This window comes from Amphiura filiformis, chromosome 14, assembly GCF_039555335.1.
Source record: "Amphiura filiformis chromosome 14, Afil_fr2py, whole genome shotgun sequence".
In the NCBI taxonomy this organism is placed as follows: domain Eukaryota; kingdom Metazoa; phylum Echinodermata; class Ophiuroidea; order Amphilepidida; family Amphiuridae; genus Amphiura; species Amphiura filiformis.
In genome coordinates, this window is record NC_092641.1 from 14,065,735 (window position 1) to 14,080,217 (window position 14,483).

The following is a 14,483-nucleotide window of genomic DNA, read 5'->3' on the forward strand; positions in this document are numbered from 1 at the left end:
TAGACATACATCCATATCGCTCATTCTACAAAATCCGGTGCCAATCCACTAAAAAAATAGAAAAAATAAAAGTTGTTCAAAAAGACCTGCTTTTTGTGTTTTTTAAAAGTAAATGTATCACTACTTTCAGATGTAAAAAATTGCCAACACCACTTGCATATTTTTCTTTCAGGAAGTCATGATGTTTTTTAACACTAAAACTCAATGTAATGTGAGCTACGTTACCGACTATAAAATGGGCTGGTTTTACTCAATCCAAGGTCATAAAAAGCAAATTAAAGATCACTTGAGTGAAATGTAAAACAGATTTCACCATTTCATAGAAGTTTTGAAGATGCTTAAATGAGTGTGTAACGTAGCTTACAGTAACGTAGTTCACTGGTTTTTAATGTTTTTAATGTGATTTGCGAACGTTAGAACGTTATGTCGGTTAATTCTAATATAAATGGGGTTCGACCACTGGTAGCTTTCACATATTATTAGGAAGTACACGTAATACAAGTGCATACTATAGAATCCTGGTAACGTAGCTCACCAATCTTAACATGGTCGGTCGAAATTTCAATGTTTACAACATTTCTATGCCAAAAATGCTACAGCATCACGATTTTTACTGTGATTTTAAAAAACCTATGAGTGTTTCCTTTCAAAAACCGCAAATTACATTGATACCTCTGTTTTACTTCTTTCCAATAACGTGTGTTAAAAAGGGGTAACGTAGCTCACAGCGTTTTGGTGGAAAGTGCAAATTTATTTTAGAATTACACAAAGACATTTTAATCACTAAAAAATAATGTTGATAAACAATATGATGGTGCGTTATCTAATTAAAAACAACAAATATGTAAAGAAATCGCATTTATTCAAAGAAAATATTCAGGGTTAGATGTGACACTTGAGCTGTGGAAACGCATTTTTAGCAATTTTTGAGCCTTTGCAAGGGTTAATCAGGCTGACAAAAGCATTTAAAGTATGGAAAACTATATATGTCCGTGTAGATCTCGTTGAGTTCTACCAGAAAAACAACATATTTGATGCCCTAAATGCTCGACAAAGTTTTTGTGGACCAAAGAATGGAAAAAAGGCTATTGGCACCGGATTTTGTAGAATGGGCGATACATGTCTTCTTCTGATGCTATCTATGGTAGACAGCATCCATAGATGTCTTTATCTGGTGCTATCTACAGCAGACAGCATCCATGGATGTCTTCATCTGATGCTATCTACAGTAGACCGCATCTATAATAGATAGCATCCATAAATGCCTTTATCCAAGTAGCCAGTATCTATGGATGTCATCATCTGATGAAAGCATCCATAGATGCCTTCATCTGATGCTATGGTAGATAGCATCCACAGATGTTTTCATCTGATGCTATCTACAGTAGATAGCATCCATGGGTGTCTTCATCTGATGCTGTAACAGTAGACAGCATCTATAGATCAGGTGCTACATAATAGTGTATTGACAGCATCCATGGATGTCTTCATCCAAAGCTATCTACAGTAGCCATTATCTATGGATGTCTTCATCTGACGCTACATGTATCTACAGTAGATAGCATCCATAGATGTCTTCATCTGATGCTATCTTCAGTAGACAGCATCCACAGATGTCTTCATCTATTGCTATCTACAGTAGACAGCATCCATAGATGTCTTCATCTGATGCTATCTACAGTAGATAGCATCCATAGATGTCTTCATCTATATCTATAGATATTATCATTCATAGATGTCTTCATCTGATGCTATCTTAGTATACAGCATCCACAGATGCCTTCATCTGATGCTATCTACAGTAGACAGTATCCATAGATGTCTTCATATGCTATTTAAGGTAGACGGCATCCTTCATCTGGTGCTATCTATAGCAGACAACATGCATGGATGTCTTCGTCTGATGCTATCTACAGTAGGCAGCATCCATAGATGCCTTCATCCAATGCTATCTGTAGTAGACAGCATCCATGGATGTCTTCATCTGATGCTATCTACAGTAGACAGCATCCATGCATGGATGTCTTCATCTGATGTTATCTGCAGTAGACAGCATCCATATATTCATTCACCTAATGCTATCTACAGTAGGCAGCATCCATATATGCCTTCATCTCAAGCTACCTATAGTGGACAGCATCCATAGATTCATTCACCTAATGCTATCTACAGTAGACAACATCCATAGATGCCCTCGACTGATGCTATCAAAAGCTTTTTGCCTGTGTGATGACAGACACTGCAGGAAAGCCTTTGACAAATGATGTCCGTCTAAAGGTGAGAATAATATGTGATTATTTTCTGGTAAGTTCTTGCCTAGATGTTAAAATCAATGCTGCTGTGAATTCTAATATTTTTAACACTGGGATGTAAAAATCAATTTTGTAAAATTGAACTTGTTATTTTTCTTACTCTGTATGAATAATAATAATCTGAGCATTTTTAACTATGCTATAAATAATATATAAATGTCGGGTTATATCAAGGTCATAAAAACATTTTTTACATGATTGCAAAACATTTTATACAGAAAACACTACAAATAATAATTGTAACATATTTATTGGTGAACATTTTTGCAAAATATTTTGTCAATAACATTATGTTAGAATAGTTTGCATCAAGTTTTCAAAAATGTTTGAAAAATGTCTGATACCTTGAACCTGACAATATAACACTTTCCAAAAATAACTTTAAAATTTTTTTTTTTTTGAAATAAAAAAAATTTGTGCATTTCTTTTTTTTCAAATCATGCGATTTTACAAATGCGCACACAAGCTTTGAGACACACTTTAATTCTTGGCCTTATTAAAACATTTTATACCCTTTATATAACCTGACAACACTTTCTGTAAAACATTTTGTGTTTGCTGGGAAGTTAATTTAAAAAATAACTGGACTCTTACAATCAATTTACTGACATTTGCAAAGACACTAAGGATTCTTTAAAATGTCAACATTTTCAGCAAAACATTGAGCCCTACTAATGTAAAGCGGTAATTTTTGTGCGCAAATTTTCAAAACTATTTTGAACATTTAAATCTTTTTCACTTGTTAACAATTTTAAGCTTCTTAACATTGACCTATACATAAAATGAATATATTTGTGTGTTTTTATTTTCACAAATGCTTGCAATGTGAAAATAAACTTAGTGCAAAAATAAATGTACCACAAAAATTTTCACTTTAACAGTAAGATTGTTTTTTGTCTGCAGGGCAAGCATTTAACATAGGCAAGTCTTGCTGCAATTTGTTTTTGTCAGAAACTAGTTTGCACATTTAAAATGGCCCTTTTTCCCCAATTCATGATATGCACACACACTGTCTCAATGTCAGGATTGAAATGTTTTAAGGGTTTTTATATTTTTATGATTTTAGCATCCCCTGGTTAGGGTATGTTTCAATAGATATCCATGACATTAGCGTATTTTCAAAATTGCAGTTGATTCCGACATTCGGACATCGACCTATAATTGCATGTATCGCAGTGTCCCATAGGGCCATTGTGTTGTAATTTCTGTCTGACAACAGAGAGAAAATACAAATTGGACGTCTTCTTTGAAAAACAAAAAAAAGCTGCAAGAAAAGAAATAATATGCACACAAACACTATGTAGTCCTAGGTTTTGATGGTATACAACATATTTGGAGCAAGCTAGGGGATTATAAGGACTGCGGATACCAATGTGCCTCTTATGAAGAGATAAGCAACATGAAAATGTTGATATCAATTTTATTATTCATTCACAAAGGATACAGACCGGAGGGGGGTCTCTCCCTGGTTGTAGGTATACAGGGATGTGCCATGGATTTGGGGTACCTTTTCAGCGATTTTGGTATATCAATGGGTGGGTTTCAGTGAAGACCAATGTGCCCAATTGGGTGCATTCTGGCAAAAGTGCCCTTAAAAGTGCCTAATTAGGGCAAATATCCATGTCCAAAATTTTTTGAAGACCCCCCACTGGATACAGACACTTTATCTTTTTACCCCACCACCCGGCCCACCACCTTTCTGGATATGTCCTTACACTACAACATTTGTAATGATTTCTGCAAATGTGTCAATTGAACTACTTTCCAGCAGGTGGAGAGCATATAAATTCTCTCAAGTGGTAGTTAGTGGCATATGGGAATTGCAATGGCAACACTTGGCATCCAGGGTTGTCTTGTCTAGATAATAGAATGGATCCAGGGTAACACCCTCATTGTCTGTAAAATGGATACATCTCATTGACCCTTGCATGCTTTGTAAGGCCAAGTAAAAAAAGAAACAAGTTTCTCGTCCGGACTTTTTCAAAAAAGGAGGAGGCAGGGCTTTACTATTTACTATTTTTCAATTTTTTGCTATTTTTTCCAAGATGGCCGCCATACCAAATATGGCTGTTCAATGTATATTTAATCACCGATATTGTGCTCTTTGAGTATACTGATGCAATGTATGACAAAACAAATAATTTGTATCATTTTTAGTCCACTTGCCAAGCATGTTTCAAAATTCAGAAACAGTGAAAATGTACATTTGTTCACCTTGACTATAGGCATACCCAATTTCCTGGTTTATATCGTTTTGAAATCAATACCGAAACCGATACCGAACATTGCTAAAAAAAACTTGTAAACATTTTTTTAAATGTTTTCCTACCCTTACAGTTACACAAACTCTAACCCACCCCCAAATATACACCCACCCAAGCCCAACGAACCTTTAACCTAGTCCAAAACCCTTGCCCTTACCCCCAAAAGGGAATTAGGGGATAAATTGATTTCACCTGAAAATCTGACCTACCGTATATTTAATGTTTTAAAATGCATGAATGTGTTAACGTTTTAATTACTTTATTTTGCCTCAATTCATCGAAATTGTTATTTTCATCGCTAACAAAATAAAAGAGAAATCTTTCACATAATTTTGGAAATTTAAATTTTTTTCTAAAATTCTAAAAATACCAAAAAAAATACATTCGAATGCAAAAGCTTTTTTCTTCTGGGTAAGAATTATTTTCTTACATGCAACAGCTTTTTTTATTGCACGTTAGAAATTTGATAAATAGGTCATCATATACAAAATGCATGCATGGGCCTATTTATCAAATTTCTAACCTGCAAGAAAAAAGCTGTTGCACGTAAGAAAAATTCTTACCAGAAGAAAAAGCTTTTTACTTGAATGTATTTTTGGGTATTTTAGAATTTTAGATTTTTTTTTAATTTCCAAAATTATGTGAAAGGATTCTCCTTCCTATAATTAGCCATAAAAATTGCCACTTTGATGAGATGAGGCTAAATAAAGTAATTGAAACTTTATTAATATATTCATGCATTTACTAAGTTTAAAAGCTAAATATAGGTCCAATTTTGGGGTGAATCAATTTTACCCCTAATTCCCTTTTGGGGGTTGGGGCAAGGGTGTTTGGCTAGTTGGGCATGGGTGGGTTTGTATACATGTAGTAAGGTTTTGGGGTGGTTTAGAGTTGGGGAAGTGTTTTTTTGATTTTTTTTTTTGTTTTGTAAATAGTCAAATAAAATGAGTCGGACGGGGACGAGAAACTTGCATTTTATTTTTCTTGGCCTAAATAATTCCACTGCATTTATTCAGTTACCAATTCTGTGACTTGGTTTTACCAAATCTGTGATTGGTAACTCAATCAGGTGACTTTTCCGGGAATTTATGATAATTTTCTGTCCTATTTGAGGTTGAAACAAGGCGACATTAGCTTCCGCAATGTTTGGTAGTTTCCTATCCCATAGAAACCAATGGTTTAAAGGCATTGCATCAGTCATCCACACAATTAACATGATTAAAGCATAAAACTTTTCCGGGAATTTATGATAATTTTCTGTCCTATTTGAGGTTGAAACAAGGCGACATTGGCTTCTGCAATGTTTGGTAGTTTCCAATCCCATAGAAACCAATGGTTTAAAGGCATTGCATCAGTCATCCACACAATTAACATGATTAAAGCATAAAAAATATTTAAGCTTTATAGAAATGATTTGAAAGTGAAAGATAAGTCAATAAAATTATCAGTTTATAGACCTGTTTTGGGTAGAAAGCAAGAAAACAGCAATATTGATATGAAGCCCCATATTGCTAGTACACACATATTCCTTACAAAAATGCAAACAATTTAAAACGATTTCTTAGACTTTTTTCAGTGAAATTTTACAGTGATTTTGGCCCGCAAATATTGGGCTACATACATCTGGCAACACTGCATTTGCTTTTAAGAGCCCGAAGTGGAATAGAGATGGCAAAAAAAGAGATGTGCTATTAAAATATTCATATCCAGGGGATGGCAGACTTTATGGTCTGTGATTCCAATCCGTTTTATTATGTCATTATTTGCAAAGGGCTATTCAATTTGATATCCACACTCGCTCTGTGAAAGACTTGGCATGATCACTTGGGTGATGTCCATACTCACTCCAGTTGTGGAAGATATATTAGTAAGGCGACAGGGAGAGTATGGCCCTCTGTGGAAAACTTTTCTTTAATATTCCACAGGGGTATAGCAGATTTCAAAATGAATATCCCAATGCAGTGAAATTAATGTTTTTTTTGCTTGTGGCATATTATGTCTAGCCAGCAAGGAGGGTGATACTATGCCTTTTTTTAATTGGTATTTCTGTTTGTATATAGAATGTATGTGACATTGTGGCCATATATGCTAGCATGCACTTCACAAATTCACAATTATTCTGTTATTAAGATTTCCTTTTATAAATGAAGCGTACTTCGCCATCCAGCGCGTACTATTTGGCACAAGGTCCAATTCACACGCTTGACGTTGCGCCCGTATAGGCCCTACCTTGGAAAAAAATAATACCCATATCTCAAAAGGCCTAGCCAGGTTCAGTACACTGGATGTTTTATTTTTTTTTTAGAAGTCAACAATGTGGATCTCCCCGCCCCCAAAAAAAAAATCACCTGTATGCAAAATTAGACTATATTTCAAGGGGTCTCTTTTTAAATGTTTCTTTCTGATTTGGACCTTGGATATTTTTACCATTTTTTACACCAAAAAGTGGACTTTTTCCTGAAGCTCAGTAGAAATGTAGCTGATGATTCATATATTTTACCAATCAGCTGTTATCATGGTGTTATTAACAGTACAATGTATTAACAACATTAAAAATGCTGAATTAATATAAGTAATATCTAGGAAAAGCTGAAATTAAAGTGAAAGAAACTCCACTGGCTATTTTCGGCCCTTTAACATGGAGTTCTATGGAGGGACTTAATAAAGTCTGAATACAACATTATGTAAAAATTGCTCTGTTGACTTGACAAACACAACAAATCTGGCTGATTTATTTAGGTGTATTTTTGGGATGTGTGTAGAAAAAATTAACCAATTTCATATTATATTAAAATCGTACATTTGGGCTTTTAACCTATATACAAACAGCAGCTGATCATGTCATGAACATATTTTTGTTAACCTATTTCACCAGCTGTTTATCATGTTGCTAACAACATTGTCTTTAGGCTAATTTTGATCAGTTTCAGCAATAGTGTGCGATTTCAAAAATAGAATAGATTTAGATTCACATTTGTTTTCCACAAAATGTTAGTTTTCACTGATCACATTATGTCCTCTTTTAATTTCGAGCCAACAAATGAGGTAAAACAAAGAAAATTACTATTTCATTCCAGTGCCTATAATTATTGTCAATGCGTGTATTAGGCCAAAAAAAATAATTGTTTGCTTGTCCTCCACAGCTTTGAAAGAGAAGATTTTTCTTAGATTTGGCGTATTCCTGGACCTAGTAGCTAGAGCTAAATGCTACAATCATTCATGGTGACTTAAAAAAACAACATTTTGTTTCTTTAATATGCAGTTAAAGTTATAATTTGTGTTCATGTCATAGTCTTTTAATGATTTCAAATCCAATGTATTTTGAAGTCACTAAAAATAATAGACTATGACATGAACACAAGTTATAACTTTGCATATATTATTGAAGACACAAAATGTTTTTGGGGGCTTTTTTAACTTTCAACCATGAAAGATCTTAGTATTTAGCTCTAGTATAGGTTCAGAGATACTCCAAATCTGAAAAAAAATAAATAAATAAATAAAAATAAATAAATATTGGTCAGACCTTAATCTGAGGAGCGGGCGGTGGAGGACAAACAAACAACTTTTTTGGGGGGGCCTTAGTTTGCCGATTGTTATTGAGCTTCACCGGGAGCTTCACACAGCTGGAAGTTCCTGGAATGCATAAATGAGACATGAGACAAATAGCGATATATACACACCCTCGTCACTTGATTTATTTTGACTTTGACTTTGAAAAAAGACAAGTTCAAAGCACTTTTCTCCCAAGTAAGAAGACAGCATCTGTTATGTAATTTGTACTTCGATGGACATGAATGGTTTCTATTTATAGGTTAATAACTGCGCATTGGTTATTTGGAGGGCATTGTGAAAAATCTAAACATTTTGCATTTGGAACCGAGGAATATCCCCAGGGGTACAGCTCAACCTCATTCATAACCGTCACAATTTTCATTAAAAATTTAAAAAATTTATGTTTTGCCTTTCCAAAAATCAATCAGGCTAATACAGGACGACCAATAACAGAAGTGCGAATCACAATCTGTGCAAATATGGTAGCGCGCAATTCAAATACAGTGGCCAGCGCTCTCGCAATTTGTTCGACGCACAACATGGCGCACACGGAGGTTACTAATATTTATGATGACAGCGCGGAGGACCACTGTCAAATATTAGTAACTGCGTTCAGTATTTGCATTTTTGCAAATAAATAAAAATGATTAGATCGTGTGTAAACACATGGTGCACCTACATGTATCACAGAGTGCCCCTTTAATCTGTTCTTGTTTCCTAAACATGTACAGCTGACCGAGAACACAGTCACCTATTTTTTCAGCTGTAAATGTAATATGCACCATGTGCATTGCACATATTAAGTACCATCACTCAAGCATAAGTTATACTTAAAAGGAACAACTCAATAGGTTGGAAGATATCGTTTTTACAGTGGCATAGATTTCTTTTGGGCATGGGGGTGGAGGACCCAGGAGGTTAGGCAAAAAAAAAAAAGTTGTTTGTTTGTCCTCCACCGCCCGCTCCTCAGATGAAGGCCTGACCAATATTTTTTTTTTTTCAATATTTTTTTTTAAATAAAAATAAGTAAAATTCAATTTTTTTTCCAGATTTGGAGTATCTCATGGTTGAAAATTAAAAAAAAGTCCACCAAATCATTAAAAGACTATGACATGAACACAAATTATAACTTTAACTGCATATTAAAGAAACAAATGGGTTTTTTTAAAGTCACCATGAATGATTGTAGCATTTAGCTCTAGCAAGGTCCAGAAATACGCTAAATCGGAAAAAAAACAAAAATCCGCCCGCCCGCACGTCCTCTTTCAAAGCTGTGGAGGACAAACAAACAATTTTTTTTTTTGGCCTTAATGTAAAAGCTGTGTAGGAGAGTGAATGGCACATCTTCTGCTCTCTTAATACATTTCCTAGAACGACTGCACAGGAAAATTTGCCATATGGTCAAATTTGGTCATATGACTTTAAAAGGGCATTTTGTGATCCACAGCATCATCCCCCCACTTTTCTCCAAAAAAATTGAGATCTTTATATCACTGGAAACCTCTGGTTACATAATGTTTATGTACAAAAAATATCTTGCAGATTAATTCGTAATCGGAATCAACTGAAATTTTGGGAATAAGCTTTTTTCGTGGATATCTACTGAAAAATGTCATAATAAGAGGATGCTAGGATCACGAAATACTCCTTTAATGTGGCAAAAAACATGCACATTTGATATACAATTGGATTGATTGAGCCCATATTTATTGGTTGAGCTATGAGTTTTTAAATATTGGACGAGACGTAGTCGAGTCCAATACTTTAAAACTCATAGTGAGACCAATAAATATCGGGCATAAAGCATCCAATATTATCATGTTTTGGATCCAATATTTTCACACACTTGGATTCATCAAAACATATTAATGTATAATATGGGGGAGGGAACAATCACATACCTTTTCCTCGTTGAATATGGGAGGGGTTTCTTTCCGGGGCTCACTTCAATATACAATAGATGTAGTGCTGACACTTTTACAGTAAGGGCATTTGGTGAGAGCAAAATATAAAAAAAATATGGGGTCATTGGGTGAGCAGTGGCTTACCGTGGCCGCTCCTACCCCGGCGAGCTAAGAAAAGAATTTTAACCGCTCCACAAACAGTTTAGTTTACAGGATATAATGGATCACCGCACCGATCTATAATAACTGTACTATAGGCTAAACAAACTATCGTTTCCTGCATGGTGGGCATGCACATTTCATTGTGGGACAAGTTATTTTGAGACATGATATTTTCCTGCATAATAAAAATCTAAAACTTGTTCTCATGGAATCAATAACATACCACTAAGGGCTATTCCAGTTGAAATCCATACACCCCCTATGGAAACATGACCTTAATCTTCCACACAAGGAGCCCAGGGGGTACTCAAGTTTGGTTTTGGTAGGGACAAGAAATTTGGACCCATTGATATACCAAAAGTCAAAAATGTTGGCCGAATTTAACCCAAATTGTCTTAGTTTTTACAAATTTTCCCAAAATTTTGAGAAAATTTTGAAAATTTTGGCTAGATTAAGGAAAAATTGGGCTATTTTCCAAAAAAATTGAGAAAATTTTGAAAAAAGGACCCATTCATATACCAAAATAGGCTTTGAAAAAAGGGTCATAGATATACCAAAAGGCCGAAAGTGCTACCATGATATTTATGCACGTCCCCGTATGGTCATTTGTACTGAGTACCCCCGGACAAGGAGTGTAAATCTAAACGGGTTACCTGAATGGGTGACTCCATTTGAAATCTACACCCCTGTACTGTGTGTGTGGGAGATTAAGGTCATGTCTTCCACAGAGGGTGTATGGATTTCAACTGGAATAGCTTAATCAGTCTCTACCAATCCTGTACATTTTATTTTTCACATCCAACCTACATTGTAACCAATATGACAATATTTGCTTTTTTAAAGTATATTATACAAATATTGAATATTTATGAGTACAATGGGAAGAATATTTTCATGAGGGTGAAATATGGACTGTTCTATTCAATGAGGCTTTCCCCGAGTTGAATGGAATAGTTTATATTTCACCGAATGACAATATTCTTTCCATTAATATGCACTGAACAAATAAAAACATTCACTATTGGTTTTCCACCAAGACCTATTAATTGGTTTCATGTTTTGACTTTTTTGATTTTTTTTAGTAAAACAATATTGTTCTTTTTATTCTGTGCTATCATGTTTTATCATGCTATCATGCTTTATGTGCAATCAGTTTTGATATTGAATTTGCTTGTTTTTGATATTAAATTAATTTTTAGTTTTCCACCAACACCTATTAATTGGTTTCATGTTTTGACTTTTTTGATTTTTTTTAGTAAAACAATATTGTTTTTTTTATTCTGTGCTATCATGTTTTATCATGCTATCATGCTATCATGCTTTATGTGCAATCAGTTTTGATATTGAATTTGCTTGTTTTTGATATTAAATTAATTTTTAGTTTTCCACCAAGACCTATTAATTGGTTTCATGTTTTGACTTTTTTGATTTTTTTTAGTAAAACAATATTGTTTTTTTATTCTGTGCTATCATGTTTTATCATGCTATCATGCTTTATGTGCAATCAGTTTTGATATTGAATTTGCTTGTTTTTGATATTAAATTAGTTTTTAGTTTTCCACCAAGACCTATTAATTGGTTTCATGTTTTGATTTTTTTAATTTTTCTTTAGTAAAACAATATTGTTTTTTTATTCTGTGCTATCATGTTTTATCATGCTATCATGCTTTATGTGCAATCAGTTTTGATATTGAATTTGTTTGTTTTTTATATTAAATTAATTTTTAATTTGATATTTGGTGGAATCAAATTTTTTAAATAGTATAATTATTAGCTATGCTGGCTGATTTTTCAGTGTTTGATCTTTTAATGCTTTTGGGTATCCCACGTAGGTCTATGTAATATTATTTTAATATAATTTTATATACATGTTGTTGTAAAGTTACATTGCCGTAATTTGAATTATTTGTAAGCAATGTATCTAAATTTTAATTTAATTTTAATATTGTGTATTTGAATGTATGTAGTATTTTAAAAACCTAAGTAATTATGTAAATGTTGTATTGATCCTGGGCCTCAAGGAAGAACAGATGATTAATTGTGTTTTCAACTGATTGAGTGTCCCAGGTTAAAGAAGAAATAAAACCAACAAATAAACCAACTTATAATCTAGACTCAAGGTGGTCACCATGCACACTATACGCTCACGTTTGTCAGCGCTGCCATGTGCAATGGAAAATGGACTATTGCGCTCGTTTCTAAAAAATGGCAAAAATAATCGATAGTAATTGACCAATCAAATGATAAGAATCTTTGTATGAGTTATATGTGATGCGATCAAGCAAAATCAGTCAGAACTCGCAAATATTGATTTTGAGATATAGCCAAACAAAGAAAATACTGTATTCCCTTTTGTTTCCTCTTCTTTTGGAAACTCTTTAATCGCTCATATCTTTGGAACTGGACGTTCAATTTCAATTGTGTTTTCTGCAAAATGCAGCTTTGTAAATGCTTTTTACCATACTATAAGAAACTGAAAATTTAATATTTCCGAGTTCCAACTGATTTTGCTTGATCGCATCACATATATAATTCATGATAAAAAATAAATAAAAATTGCATCTCGCATTTTGTTGGAGCATGCACCTGAAAACAAGGATATTATTGTTTTAGCCTTATTTCTCTTTCGTTTTTCTTTTTACATTACACAATTGCATGCAATATGCACCTACCTAAATGAGCAGTCGATAAGTCCCCTTACACATAAACTGACCGAGGTAAATTGAACGGATGTTCAAAGTCTACGGGTGCGTCGAAAGCCAACAACACAAATCTCACATATTCATCACGCTCTGCTTTCCAGCACTCGCTAACTCATAGAGAACACAAGTAAACTAGCAGCTAGGGTACTGAGGCAACCGTGTCTGGCTGTCTGCAGACTGTCGCCGTGACAGGTTGGGCCGTGTATTAGAAGTAGCACTAAGGGGACTCTCAGTCTAGATGCTCTGTGCGTGTCAACCGCTGTTGTTATGGTGAGCACTGCGGAGATGTGATATCTAAAATGCAAAAGCACACACAAAGTAAGAGAGAGTGATTATAGGTTGATGAGTTTTAGTTTGTGAGTTACATGCAATTGGGAGTTAAAAAATGCAGCATCCGCACAGTTACAGTAACAGTTTCAAAAGCTTATTTTCAGTGCATGTCAACGGCACTGCAGTCAGTCTCTGACTCAGCTTATGCCCCAAAAAAGCTTTGTCTCAGCTTCTCTTTTTTCATATTTTTAGAGTATTTGTTTGTTTGTTTCTTAATATCTTAGTCGGGGAAGAAAATATAAATATTGGCTGACAAAAATGCAATACAAAAATATCCCGCATCCACACAGCCTGATGGATTAAAAACAAACAAACCGCATAGTGCTTCAGGTTTTTGGTTAATCCTTCATGTAATTATTTTGTGTAAGCTATTAAATCCTAACCCTAATCCTAATCCTGATTCCTGAACCTAATCATTACTCTAATCCTAACCCTAATTTTGTGTAAAATTACATGAATAACCAGGTTTTTGGCCAAAGGAAGCCCACACACACCTTCTTTTTGCCTTATGATTTCACATCACCAAATAATGTCTCTTGGGGGCTCTCGTCCTGATCTGCAGTGTTTTTACATTTCATTAAATTTATCAAATTAATTTCATGTCGCCGACATTATAGGCCTACAGATGGGGATGAACATTGTCAAAATAAATTGATTTTAATTTGTTCCATTATATGTGCTATCTTCAGTAGATAGCACATTATTTGAATTTGGTGCCAAGTTGAATTTGGCCCCAAAAATGTCAATTTGTGATCGGTCCCTCAAAGTGAAGTTATATAATGTTAATTAGTATTAAAACTCATAGGAAATTATAAAATTAGGCATCTTGAGGTCCGTTCAAGGTATCTCAAATGCAAACACACTCGAGGGTGAATTTTCAAGCAATTGGGAGTTAAGTGACAGTTATAGCCTTATTGCAAGTACTATATTCACCATTCATTTCCTTTTTTAATTAGGAAATTTTAATTAAAATGATTTTTTCAAACCTAGTGACCCCAACACAGTAAGGGCTTTTGCAACTAAGCTCATCATAATTATACAATTCAATACTGAGAATAACTCAATGTGATGCATATATATTCACCTGATAACTTCCAACACTTGGACTCATTCATAAGAAATGCTCACTGTTACAACACATAAAAGAAGCTGGAGTTTGGACATTTTCAAATAATTCTTGCAGTATTTCAAATTACACTGGGAGCTATACTTTATGGACTACAACTCATCATGAATGGTTAACTCGATTTGGCT

At 34.2% G+C, this 14,483-nt stretch overlaps 1 protein-coding gene across 2 annotated transcripts in view; it reads right to left on the reverse strand.

Annotated features, from left to right (window-relative positions):
• LOC140169755 (astrocytic phosphoprotein PEA-15-like) overlaps nucleotides 1-14,483 on the reverse strand; it is a 96,478-nt gene that overhangs the window by 70,820 nt on the left and 11,175 nt on the right. For both annotated transcript variants that reach the window (XR_011861395.1, XM_072193061.1), the window contains exon 2: nucleotides 12,870-13,193. The gene's annotated coding sequence lies outside the window, so the exon portion shown is untranslated. The remainder of the gene's footprint in view (nucleotides 1-12,869; nucleotides 13,194-14,483) is intronic.